This window comes from Oncorhynchus mykiss, unplaced genomic scaffold, assembly GCF_013265735.2.
Source record: "Oncorhynchus mykiss isolate Arlee unplaced genomic scaffold, USDA_OmykA_1.1 un_scaffold_545, whole genome shotgun sequence".
In the NCBI taxonomy this organism is placed as follows: Eukaryota; Metazoa; Chordata; class Actinopteri; order Salmoniformes; family Salmonidae; genus Oncorhynchus; species Oncorhynchus mykiss.
The window spans coordinates 65,001-77,283 of record NW_023493992.1 but is presented as its reverse complement, the minus strand read 5'-3'; the positions used below and the strand labels follow the sequence as shown (position 1 = coordinate 77,283).

At 39.6% G+C, this 12,283-nt stretch overlaps 7 non-coding genes across 7 annotated transcripts; all 7 read right to left on the bottom strand.

Moving 5' to 3' along the window:
• Nucleotides 1-881: 881 nt before the first annotated feature.
• trnae-uuc lies at nucleotides 882-952 on the bottom strand. Its single transcript has one exon. It is a non-coding gene; the product is annotated as a tRNA-Glu (tRNA).
• A 208-nt stretch (nucleotides 953-1,160) lies between these two features.
• Nucleotides 1,161-1,233, bottom strand: trnar-acg. Its single transcript has one exon. It is a non-coding gene; the product is annotated as a tRNA-Arg (tRNA).
• A 1,248-nt stretch (nucleotides 1,234-2,481) lies between these two features.
• Nucleotides 2,482-2,554, bottom strand: trnar-acg. The gene has a single exon. It is a non-coding gene; the product is annotated as a tRNA-Arg (tRNA).
• Nucleotides 2,555-7,488: 4,934 nt separating this feature from the next.
• Nucleotides 7,489-7,559, bottom strand: trnae-uuc. The gene has a single exon. It is a non-coding gene; the product is annotated as a tRNA-Glu (tRNA).
• Nucleotides 7,560-7,767: 208 nt separating this feature from the next.
• On the bottom strand, nucleotides 7,768-7,840 carry trnar-acg. The gene has a single exon. It is a non-coding gene; the product is annotated as a tRNA-Arg (tRNA).
• A 1,264-nt stretch (nucleotides 7,841-9,104) lies between these two features.
• trnar-acg lies at nucleotides 9,105-9,177 on the bottom strand. Its single transcript has one exon. It is a non-coding gene; the product is annotated as a tRNA-Arg (tRNA).
• A 2,614-nt stretch (nucleotides 9,178-11,791) lies between these two features.
• On the bottom strand, nucleotides 11,792-11,864 carry trnar-acg. The gene has a single exon. It is a non-coding gene; the product is annotated as a tRNA-Arg (tRNA).
• Between the last annotated feature and the right edge of the window lie 419 nt (nucleotides 11,865-12,283).

Here is a 12,283-nt window from a genome sequence, read left to right as displayed (position 1 = left end):
CTTAATTTGATCCTCCTGTTGTTGCATGAATTTTACTGAAGAGCAAGAAATGCAAACTTGAAGTGTATTCAATGTTTAAAAGTCTTGTAAATTATGAATCTACAAAACATGTCACATTTGCTGTTGCTGAGGGAATATTGTTGTGTTGTGTGATTCTGCTGCCAGTTAAAATGTGGTATCTGTTCTTACACAAGTGCATCCCAAATGACAAGATGTTCTTTCCCATACTGGGAGTTCAACCGGGCGAAAACCAGGAATCCTAAAAGCCAGGACCATATGGAAGACAGTTACTTAAAAAAACATCACAGACAAATCCATAAACGTTGACATTATGCTTGTTGTATTACAAGCTCCATCTTTTTTCTCAGAGATGTTGGAGAAAAGTCCCATATAAAATCAGTCTAAAATGTGTTTGAATCGAGAACTGCCAGACACAATGAAAAGTATACAGTATTTTTCCCAGCTTGATTTTGGTCAAATAAATCTAGTTTTGAGCCAAACAGGAGTCAAATATTCAATCTTCTGACCTGTTATCAGACACGTTATCCATTGCGCCACTGGCCGCACAGCCAAGCTGAAGTCAGGACACACCTAGGCCAGTGTACACAGTCATAGCTTCTGTCACCGACAAGGTTCCTTGGATTTCTGTTACAGATGCAAAATCTTAATTTGATCCTCCTGTTGTTGCATGAATTTTACTGCAGAGCAAGAAATGCAGCCATGAAGTGTATTCAACGTTTAAAATGCCTTGTATAATTTGAATCTACATAACATGTCACATTTCCTGTTGCTGAGGGAATATTGTTGTGTTGTGTGAAACTGCTGCCAGTTAAATGCAGTATCTGTTGTTACACAAGTGCATCCCAAACAACAAGATATTCTTCCCATACCGGAGTTGAACCCGGGCCACCTGGGTGAAAACCAGGAATCCTAACCGCTAGACCATATGGGAAGACACATACTTAAAATACACATCACAGACAAATCTTTAAATGTTGACATTATGCCTTTGGATTAAAAGCTACATCTTTTTTTCTCTGAGATGTTGGGGAATGTCCAGATGAAATCAGTCTAAAATGAGTTTGAAGTGAGAACAGCCAGAAGCACTGAAAAGTATACAGTATCAATCCCGGCTTGATTCAATCAATTAAATTAAGTATCGAGCCAGCCAGGAGTCGAACCTAGAATCTTCTGATCCGTAGTCAGACACGTTATCCATTGCGCCACTGGCCCCACGTCTAAGCTGAAGTCAGGTCACAGCTAGACCAGTGTACACAGTCATTGTGTCTGTCAACAACAGGTTCCTTGGTTTTCTGTTTCAGATGCATATTAATTTGATCCTCCTGTTGTTGCATGAATTTTACTGAAGAGCAAGAAATGCAAACTTGAAGTGTATTCAATGTTTAAAAAGTCTTGTAAATTATGAATCTACAAAACATGTCACATTGCTGTTGCTGAGGAATATTGTTGTGTTGTGTGATTCTGCTGCCAGTTAAAATGTGGTATCTGTTCTTACACAAGTGCATCCACAATGACAAGATGTTCTTTCCATACTGGGAGTTCAACCCGGGCGAAAACCAGAAATCCTAAAGCCAGACCATATGGGAAGACAGTTACTTAAAAAAAACATCACAGACAAATCCATAAACGTTGAAATGATGTTGTTGTAATTACAAGCTCCATCTTTTTCTCAGCGATGTTGGAGAAAAGTCCCATAAAAATCAGTCTAAAATGTGTTTGAATCGAGAACTGCCAGACACAATGAAAAGTATACAGTATTTTTCCCAGCTTGATTTTGGTCAAATAAATCTAGTTTTGAGCCAAACAGGAGTCAAATATTCAATCTTCTGACCTGTATCAGACACGTTATCCATTGCGCCACTGGCCGCACAGCCAAGCTGAAGTCAGGACACACCTAGGCCAGTGTACACAGTCATAGCTTCTGTCACCGACAAGGTTCCTTGGGATTTCTGTTACAGATGCAAATCTTAATTTGATCCTCCTGTTGTTGCATGAATTTTACTGCAGAGCAAGAAATGCAGCCATGAAGTGTATTCAACGTTTAAAATGCCTTGTATAATTTGAATCTACATAACATGTCACATTTCCTGTTGCTGAGGGAATATTGTTGTGTTGTGTGAAACTGCTGCCAGTTAAAATGCAGTATCTGTTGTTACACAAGTGCATCCCAAACGACAAGATATTCTTCCCATACCGGGAGTGAACCGGGCCACCTGGGTGGAAAACCAGGAATCCTAACCGCTAGACCATATGGGAAGACACATACTTAAAATACACATCACAGACAAATCTTTAAATGTTGACATTATGCCTTTGGGATAAAAGCTAATCTTTTTTTCTCTGAGATGTTGGGGAATGTCCAGATGAAATCAGTCTAAAATGAGTTTGAAGTGAGAACAGCCAGAAGCACTGAAAAGTATACAGTATCAATCCCGGCTTGATTTCAAATAAATTAAGTATCGAGCCAGCCAGGAGTCGAACCTAGAATCTTCTGATCCGTAGTCAGACACGTTATCCATTGCGCCACTGGCCCACGTCTAAGCTGAAGTCAGGTCACAGCTAGACCAGTGTACACAGTCATTGCGTCTGTCAACAACAAGGTTCCTTGGTTTCTGTTTCAGATGCATATCTTAATTTGATCCTCCTGTGTTGCATGAATTTTACTGAAGAGCAAGAAATGCAAACTTGAAGTGTATTCAATGTTTAAAAAGTCTTGTAAATTATGAATCTACAAAAACATGTCACATTTGCTGTTGCTGAGGGAATATTGTTGTGTTGTGTGATTCTGCTGCCAGTTAAAATGTGGTATCTGTTCTTACACAAGTGCATCCCAATGACAAGATGTCTTTCCCATACTGGGAGTTCAACCCGGGCGAAAACCAGAAATCCTAAAGCCAGACCATATGGGAAGACAGTTACTTAAAAAAAACATCACAGACAAATCCATAAACGTTGAAATGATGCTTGTTGTAATTACAAGCTCCATCTTTTTCTCAGCGATGTTGGAGAAAAGTCCATATAAAATCAGTCTAAAATGTGTTTGAATCGAGAACTGCCAGACACAATGAAAAGTATACAGTATTTTTCCCAGCTTGATTTTGGTCAAATAAATAGTTTTGAGCCAAACAGGAGTCAAATATTCAATCTTCTGACCTGTTATCAGACACGTTATCCATTGCGCCACTGGCCGCACAGCCAAGCTGAAGTCAGGACACACCTAGGCCAGTGTACACAGTCATAGTTCTGTCACCGACAAGGTTCCTTGGGATTTCTGTTACAGATGCAAATCTTAATTTGATCCTCCTGTTGTTGCATGAATTTTACTGCAGAGCAAGAAATGCAGCAATGAAGTGTATTCAACGTTTAAAAATGCCTTGTATAATTTGAATCTACATAACATGTCACATTTCCTGTTGCTGAGGGAATATTGTTGTGTTGTGTGAAACTGCTGCCAGTTAAATGCAGTATCTGTTGTTACACAAGTGCATCCAAAACGACAAGATATTCTTCCCATACGGGAGTTGAACCCGGGCCACCTGGGTGAAAACCAGGAATCCTAACCGCTAGACCATATGGGAAGACACATACTTAAAATACACATCACAGACAAAATCTTTAAATGTTGACATTATGCCTGTTGGATTAAAAGCTACATCTTTTTTTCTCTGAGATGTTGGGGAATGTCCAGATGAAATCAGTCTAAAATGAGTTTGAAGTGAGAACAGCCAGAAGCACTGAAAGTATACAGTATCAACCCGGCTTGATTTCAATCAATTAAATTAAGTATCGAGCCAGCCAGGAGTCGAACTAGAATCTTCTGATCCGTAGTCAGACACGTTATCCATTGCGCCACTGGCCCCACGTCTAAGCTGAAGTCAGGTCACAGCTAGACCAGTGTACACAGTCATTGTGTCTGTCAACAACAAGGTTCCTGGTTTCTGTTTCAGATGATATCTAATTTGATCCTCCTGTTGTTGCATGAATTTTACTGAAGAGCAAGAAATGCAAACTTGAAGTGTATTCAATGTTTAAAAAGTCTTGTAAATTATGAATCTACAAAACATGTCACATTGCTGTTGCTGAGGGAATATTGTTGTGTTGTGTGATTCTGCTGCCAGTTAAAATGTGGTATCTGTTCTTACACAAGTGCATCCCAAATGACAAGATGTTCTTCCATACTGGGAGTTCAAACCCGGGCGAAAACCAGGAATCCTAAAAGCCAGACCATATGGGAAGACAGTTACTTTAAAAAAACATCACAGACAAATCCATAAACGTTGAAATGATGCTGTTGTAATTACAAGCTCCATCTTTTTCTCAGCGATGTTGGAGAAAAGTCCCATATAAAATCAGTCTAAAATGTGTTGAATCGAGAACTGCCAGACACAATGAAAAGTTACAGTATTTTTCCCAGCTGATTTTGGTCAAATAAATCTAGTTTTGAGCCAAACAGGAGTCAAATTCAATCTTTGACCTGTTATCAGACACGTATCCATTGCGCCACTGGCCGCACAGCCAAGCTGAAGTCAGGACACACCTAGGCCAGTGTACACAGTCATAGCTTCTGTCACCGACAAGGTTCTTGGGATTTCTGTTACAGATGCAAATCTTAATTTGATCCTCCTGTTGTTGCATGAATTTTACTGCAGAGCAAGAAATGCAGCAATGAAGTGTATTCAACGTTAAAAGCCTTGTATAATTTGAATCTACATAACATGTCACATTTCCTGTTGCTGAGGGAATATTGTGTGTGTGTGAAACTGCTGCCAGTTAAAATGCAGTATCTGTTGTTACACAAGTGCATCCCAAACGACAAGATATTCTTTCCCATACCGGAGTTGAACCCGGGCACCTGGGTGAAAACCAGGAATCCTAACCGCTAGACCATATGGGAAGACACATACTTAAAATACACATCACAGACAAATCTTAAATGTTGACATTATGCCTTGGATTAAAAGCTACATCTTTTTTTCTCTGAGATGTTGGGGAATGTCCAGATGAAATCAGTCTAAAATGAGTTTTTGAAGTGAGAACAGCCAGAAGCACTGAAAAGTATACAGTATCAATCCGGCTTGATTTCAATCAATTAAATTAAGTATTGAGCCACCAGGAGTCGAACCTAGAATCTTCTGATCCGTAGTCAGACACGTTATCCATTGCGCCACTGGCACCACGTCTAAGCTGAAGTCAGGTCACAGCTAGACCAGTGTACACAGTCATTGTGTCTGTCAACAACAAGGTTCCTTGGTTTTCTGTTTCAGATGCATATCTTTTGATCCTCCTGTTGTTGCATGAATTTTACTGAAGAGCAAGAAATGCAAACTTGAAGTGTATTCAATGTTTAAAAAGTCTTGTAAATTATGAATCTACAAAAACATGTCACATTGCTGTTGCTGAGGGAATATTGTTGTGTTGTGTGATTCTGCTGCCAGTTAAAATGTGGTATCTGTTCTTACACAAGTGCATCCCAAATGACAAGATGTTCTTTCCCATACTGGGAGTTCAACCCGGGCGAAAACCAGGAATCCTAAAAGCCAGACCATATGGGAAGACAGTTACTTAAAAAAAACATCACAGACAAATCATAAACGTTGAAATGAAATATGCTTGTTGTAATACAAGCTCCATCTTTTTCTCAGAGATGTTGGAGAAAAGCCCATATAAAATCAGTCTAAAATGTGTTTGAATCGAGAACTGCCAGACACAATGAAAAGTATACAGTATTTTTCCCAGCTTGATTTTGGTCAAATAAATCTAGTTTTGAGCCAAACAGGAGTCAAATATTCAATCTTCGACCTGTTATCAGACACGTTATCCATTGCGCCACTGGCCGCACAGCCAAGCTGAAGTCAGGACACCCTAGGCCAGTGTACACAGTCATAGCTTCTGTCACCGACAAGGTTCCTTGGGATTCTGTTACAGATGCAAATCTTAATTGATCCTCCTGTTGTTGCATGAATTTTACTGCAGAGCAAGAAATGCAGCAATGAAGTGTATTCAACGTTTAAAATGCCTTGTATAATTTGAATCTACAAACATGTCACATTTCCTGTTGCTGAGGGAATATTGTTGTGTTGTGTGAAACTGCTGCCAGTTAAAATGCAGTATCTGTTGTTACACAAGTGCATCCCAAACGACAAGATTTCTTTCCCATACCGGGAGTTGAACCCGGGCACACCTGGGTGAAAACCAGGAATCCTAACGCTAGACCATATGGAAGACCACATACTTAAAATACACATCACAGACAAATCTTAAATGTTGACATTATGCCTGTTGGATTAAAAGCTACATCTTTTTTTCTCTGAGATGTTGGGAATGTCCAGATGAAATCAGTCTAAAATGAGTTTGAAGTGAGAACAGCCAGAAGCACTGAAAAGTATACAGTATCAATGCCGGTGATTTCAATCAATTAAATAAGTATCGAGCCAGCAGGAGTCGAACCTAGAATCTTCTGATCCGTAGTCAGACACGTTATCCATTGCGCCACTGGCCCCACGTCTAAGCTGAAGTCAGGTCACAGCTAGACCAGTGTACACAGTCATTGTGTCTGTCAACAACAAGGTCCTTGGTTTTCTGTTTCAGATGCATATCTTAATTTGATCCTCCTGTTGTTGCATGAATTTTACTGCAGAGCAAGAAATGCAAACTTGAAGTGTATTCAATGTTTAAAAAAAGTCTTGTAATTATGAATCTACAAAACATGTCACATTTGCTGTTGCTGAGGGAATATTGTTGTGTTGTGTGATTTGTGCCAGTTAAAATGTGGTATCTGTTCTTACACAAGTGCATCCCAAATGACAAGATGTTCTTTCCCATACTGGAGTTCAACCCGGGCGAAAACCAGGAATCCTAAACTCCAGACCATATGGGAAGACAGTTATTTAAAAAAAACATCACAGACAAATCCATAAACGTTGAAATGAGCTTGTTGTAATTACAAGCTCCATCTTTTTCTCAGAGATGTGGAGAAAAGTCCCATATAAAATCAGTCTAAAATGTGTTTGAATCGAGAACTGCCAGACACAATGAAAAGTATACATATTTTCCCAGCTTGATTTGGTCAAATAAATCTAGTTTTGAGCCAAACAGGAGTCAAATATTCAATCTTCTGACCTGTATCAGACACGTTATCCATTGCGCCACTGGCCGCACAGCCAAGCTGAAGTCAGGACACACTAGGCCAGTGTACACAGTCATAGCTTCTGTCACGACAAGGTTCCTTGGGATTCTGTTACAGATGCAAATCTTAATTGATCCTCCTGTTGTTGCATGAATTTTACTGCAGAGCAAGAAATGCAGCATGAAGTGTATTCAACGTTTAAATCCTTGTATAATTTGAATTACATAACATGTCACATTTCCTGTTGCTGAGGGAATATTGTTGTGTTGTGTGAAACTGCTGCCAGTTAAAATGCAAGTATCTGTTGTTACACAAGTGCATCCCAAACGACAAGATATTCTTTCCCATACCGGGAGTTGAACCCGGGCCACCTGGGTGAAAACCAGGAACCTAACCACTAGACCATATGGGAAGACACATACTTTAAATACACATCACAGGACAAATCTTTAAATGTTGACATTATGCCTGTTGGATTAAAAGCTACATCTTTTTTCTCTGAGATGTTGGGGAATGTCCAGATGAAATCAGTCTAAAATGAGTTTGAAGTGAGAACAGCCAGAAGCACTGAAAAGTATACAGTATCAACCGGATTGATTTCAATCAATTAAATTAAGTATCGAGCCAGCCAGGAGTCGAACCTAGAATCTTCTGATCCGTAGTCAGACACGTTATCCATTGCGCCACTGGCCCCACGTCTAAGCTGAAGTCAGGTCACAGCTAGACCAGTGTACACAGTCATTGCGTCTGTCAACAACAAGGTTCCTTGGTTTTCTGTTTCAGATGCATATCTTAATTTGATCCTCCTGTTGTTGCATGAATTTTTACTGCAGAGCAAGAAATGCAAACTTGAAGTGTATTCAATGTTTAAAAAGTCTTGTAAATTATGAATCTACAAAACATGTCACATTTGCTGTTGCTGAGGGAATATTGTTGTGTTGTGTGATTCTGCTGCCAGTTAAAATGTGGTATCTGTTCTTACACAAGTGCATCCCAAATGACAAGATGTTCTTTCCCATACTGGGAGTTCAACCCGGGCGGCGAAAACCAGGAATCCTAAACGCCAGACCATATGGGAAGACAGTTACTTAAAAAAAATCACAGACAAATCCATAAACGTTGAAATGATGCAAGTTGTAATTACAAGCTCCATCTTTTTCTCAGAGATGTTGGAGAAAAGTCCCATATAAAATCAGTCTAAAATGTGTTTGAATCGAGAACTGCCAGACACAATGAAAAGTATACAGTATTTTTCCCAGCTTGATTTTGGTCAAATAAATATAGTTTTGAGCCAAACAGGAGTCAAATATTCAATCTTCTGACCTGTTATCAGACACGTTATCCATTGCGCCAGTGGCCGCACAGCCAAGCTGAAGTCAGGACACACCTAGGCCAGTGTACACAGTCATAGCTTCTGTCACCGACAAGGTTCCTTGGATTTCTGTTACAGATGCAAATCTTAATTTGATCCTCCTGTTGTTGCATGAATTTTACTGCAGAGCAAGAAATGCAGCAATGAAGTGTATTCAACGTTTAAAATGACTTGTATAATTTGAATCTACATAACATGTCACATTTCCTGTTGCTGAGGGAATATTGTTGTGTTGTGTGAAACTGCTGTCAGTTAAAATGCAGTATCTGTTGTTACACAAGTGCATCCCAAACGACACGAAATTCTTTCCCATACCGGGAGTTGAACCCGGGCCACCTGGGTGAAAACCAGGACCAACCACTAGACCATATGGGAAGACACATACTTAAAATACACATCACAGACAAATCTTTAAATGTTGACATTATGCCTGTTGGATTAAAAGCTACATCTTTTTTTCTCTGAGATGTTGGGGAATGTCCAGATGAAATCAGTCTAAAATGAGGTTGAAGTGAGAACAGCCAGAAGCACTGAAAAGTATTCAGTGTCAATCCCGGCTTGATTTCAATCAATTAAATTAAGTATCGAGCCAGCCAGGAGTCGAACCTAGAATCTTCTGATCCGTAGTCAGACACGTTATCCATTGCGCCACTGGCCCCACGTCTAAGCTGAAGTCAGGTCACAACTAGACCAGTGTACACAGTCATTGCGTCTGTCAACAACAAGGTTCCTTGGTTTTCTGTTTCAGATGCATATCTTCATTTGATCCTCCTGTTGTTGCATGAATTTTACTGCAGAGCAAGAAATGCAAACTTGAAGTGTATTCAATGTTTAAAAGTCTTGTAGATTACGAATCTACAATACATGTCACATTTGCTGTTGCTGAGGGAATATTGTTGTGTTGTGTGATTTCTGCTGCCAGTTAAAATGTGGTATTTTTTCTTACACAAGTGCATCCCAAATGACAAGATGTTCTTTCCCATACTGGAGTTCAACCCGGGCGAAAACCAGGAATCCTAAACGCCAGACCATATGGGAAGACAGTTACTTAAAAAAAACATCACAGACAAATCCATAAACGTTGAAATGATGCAAGTTGTAATTACAAGCTCCATCTTTTTCTCAGAGATGTTGGAGAAAAGTCCCATATAAAAATCAGTCTAAAATGTGTTTGAATCGAGAACTGCCAGACACAATGAAAAGTATACAGTATTTTTCCCAGCTTGATTTTGGTCAAATAAATCTAGTTTTGAGCCAAACAGGAGTCAAATATTCAATCTTCTGACCTGTTATCAGACACTTTATCCATTCCGCCACTGGCCGCACAGCCAAGCTGAAGTCAGGACACACCTAGGCCAGTGTACACAGTCATAGCTTCTGTCACCGACAAGGTTCCTTGGGATTTCTGTTACAGATGCAAATCTTAATTTGATCCTCCTGTTGTTGCATGAATTTTACTGCAGAGCAAGAAATGCAGCAATGAAGTGTATTCAACGTTTAAAATGCCTTGTATAATTTGAATCTACATAACATGTCACATTTCCTGTTGCTGAGGGAATATTGTTGTGTTGTGTGAAACTGCTGCCAGTTAAAATGCAGTATCTGTTGTTACACAAGTGCATCCCAATCAACAAGATATTCTTTCCCATACCGGGAGTTGAACCCGGGCCACCTGGGTGAAACCAGGAATCCTAACCACTAGACCATATGGGAAGACACATACTTAAAATACACATCACAGACAAATCTTTAAATGTTGACAATATGCCTGTTGGATTAAAAGCTACATCTTTTTTTCTCTGAGATGTTGGGGAATGTCCAGATGAAATCAGTCTAAAATGAGTTTGAAGTGAGAACAGCCAGAAGCACTGAAAAGTATACAGTATCAATCCCGGCTTGATTTCAATAAATTAAATTAAGTATCGAACCAGCCAGGAGTCGAACGTAGAATCTTCTGATCCGTAGTCAGACACGTTATCCATTGCGCCACTGGCCCCACGTCTAAGCTGAAGTCAAGTCACAGTGTACACAGTGTACACAGTCCAGTGTACACAGTCATTGTGTCTGTCAACAACAAGGTTCCTTGGTTTTCTGTTTCAGATGCATATCTTAATTTGATCCTCCTGTTGTTGCATGAATTTTACTGAAGAGCAAGAAATGCAAACTTGAAGTGTATTCAATGTTTAAAAAGTCTTGTAAATTATGAATCTACAAAACATGTCACATTTGCTGTTGCTGAGGGAATATTGTTGTGTTGTGTGATTGTGCTGCCAGTTAAAATGTGGTATCTGTTCTTACACAAGTGCATCCCAAATGACAAGATGTTCTTTCCCATACTGGGAGTTCAACCCGGGCGAAAACCAGGAATCCTAAAAGCCAGACCATATGGGAAGACAGTTACTTTAAAAAAACATCACAGACAAATCCATAAACGTTGAAATGATGCTTGTTGTAATTACAAGCTCCATCTTTTTTCTCAGCGATGTTGGAGAAAAGTCCCATATAAAATCAGTCTAAAATGTGTTTGAATCGAGAACTGCCAGACACAATGAAAAGTATACAGTATTTTTCCCAGCTTGATTTTGGTCAAATAAATCTAGTTTTGAGCCAAACAGGAGTCAAATATTCAATCTTCTGACCTGTTATCAGACACTTTATCCATTGCGCCACTGGCCGCACAGCCAAGCTGAAGTCAGGACACACCTAGGCCAGTGTACACAGTCATAGCTTCTGTCACCGACAAGGTTCCTTGGGATTTCTGTTACAGATGCAAATCTTAATTTGATCCTCCTGTTGTTGCATGAATTTTACTGCAGAGCAAGAAATGCAGCCATGAAGTGTATTCAACGTTTAAAAAGCCTTGTATAATTTGAATCTACATAACATGTCACATTTCCTGTTGCTGAGGGAATATTGTTGTGTTGTGTGAAACTGCTGCCAGTTAAAATGCAGTATCTGTTGTTACACAAGTGCATCCCAAACGACAAGATATTCTTTCCCATACCAGGAGTTGAATCCGGGCCACCTGGGTGAAAACCAGGAATCCTAACCACTAGACCATATGACACATACTTAAAATACACATCACAGACAAATCTTTAAATATTGACATTATGCCTGTTGGATTAAAAGCTACATCTTTTTTTCTCTGAGATGTTGGGGAATGTCCAGATGAAATCAGTCTAAAATGAGTTTGAAGTGAGAACAGCCAGAAGCACTGAAAAGTATTCAGTGTCAATCCCGGCTTGATTTCAATCAATTAAATTAAGTATCGAGCCAGCCAGGAGTCGAACCTAGAATCTTCTGATCCGTAGTCAGACACGTTATCCATTGTGCCACTGGCCCCACGTCTAAGCTGAAGTCAGGTCACAGCTAGACCAGTGTACACAGTCATTGCGTCTGTCAACAACAAGGTTCCTTGGTTTTCTGTTTCAGATGCATATCTTAATTTGATCCTCCTGTTGTTGCATGAATTTTACTGCAGAGCAAGAAATGCAAACTTGAAGTGTATTCAATGTTTAAAAAGTCTTGTAAATTATGAATCTACAAAACATGTCACATTTGCTGTTGCTGAGGGAATATTGTTGTGTTGTGTGATTCTGCTGCCAGTTAAAATGTGGTATCTGTTCTTACACAAGTGCATCCCAAATGACAAGATGTTCTTTCCCATACTGGGAGTTCAACCCGGGCGAAAACCAGGAATCCTAAACGCCAGACCATATGGGAAGACAGTTACTTAAAAAAAATCACAGACAAATCCATAA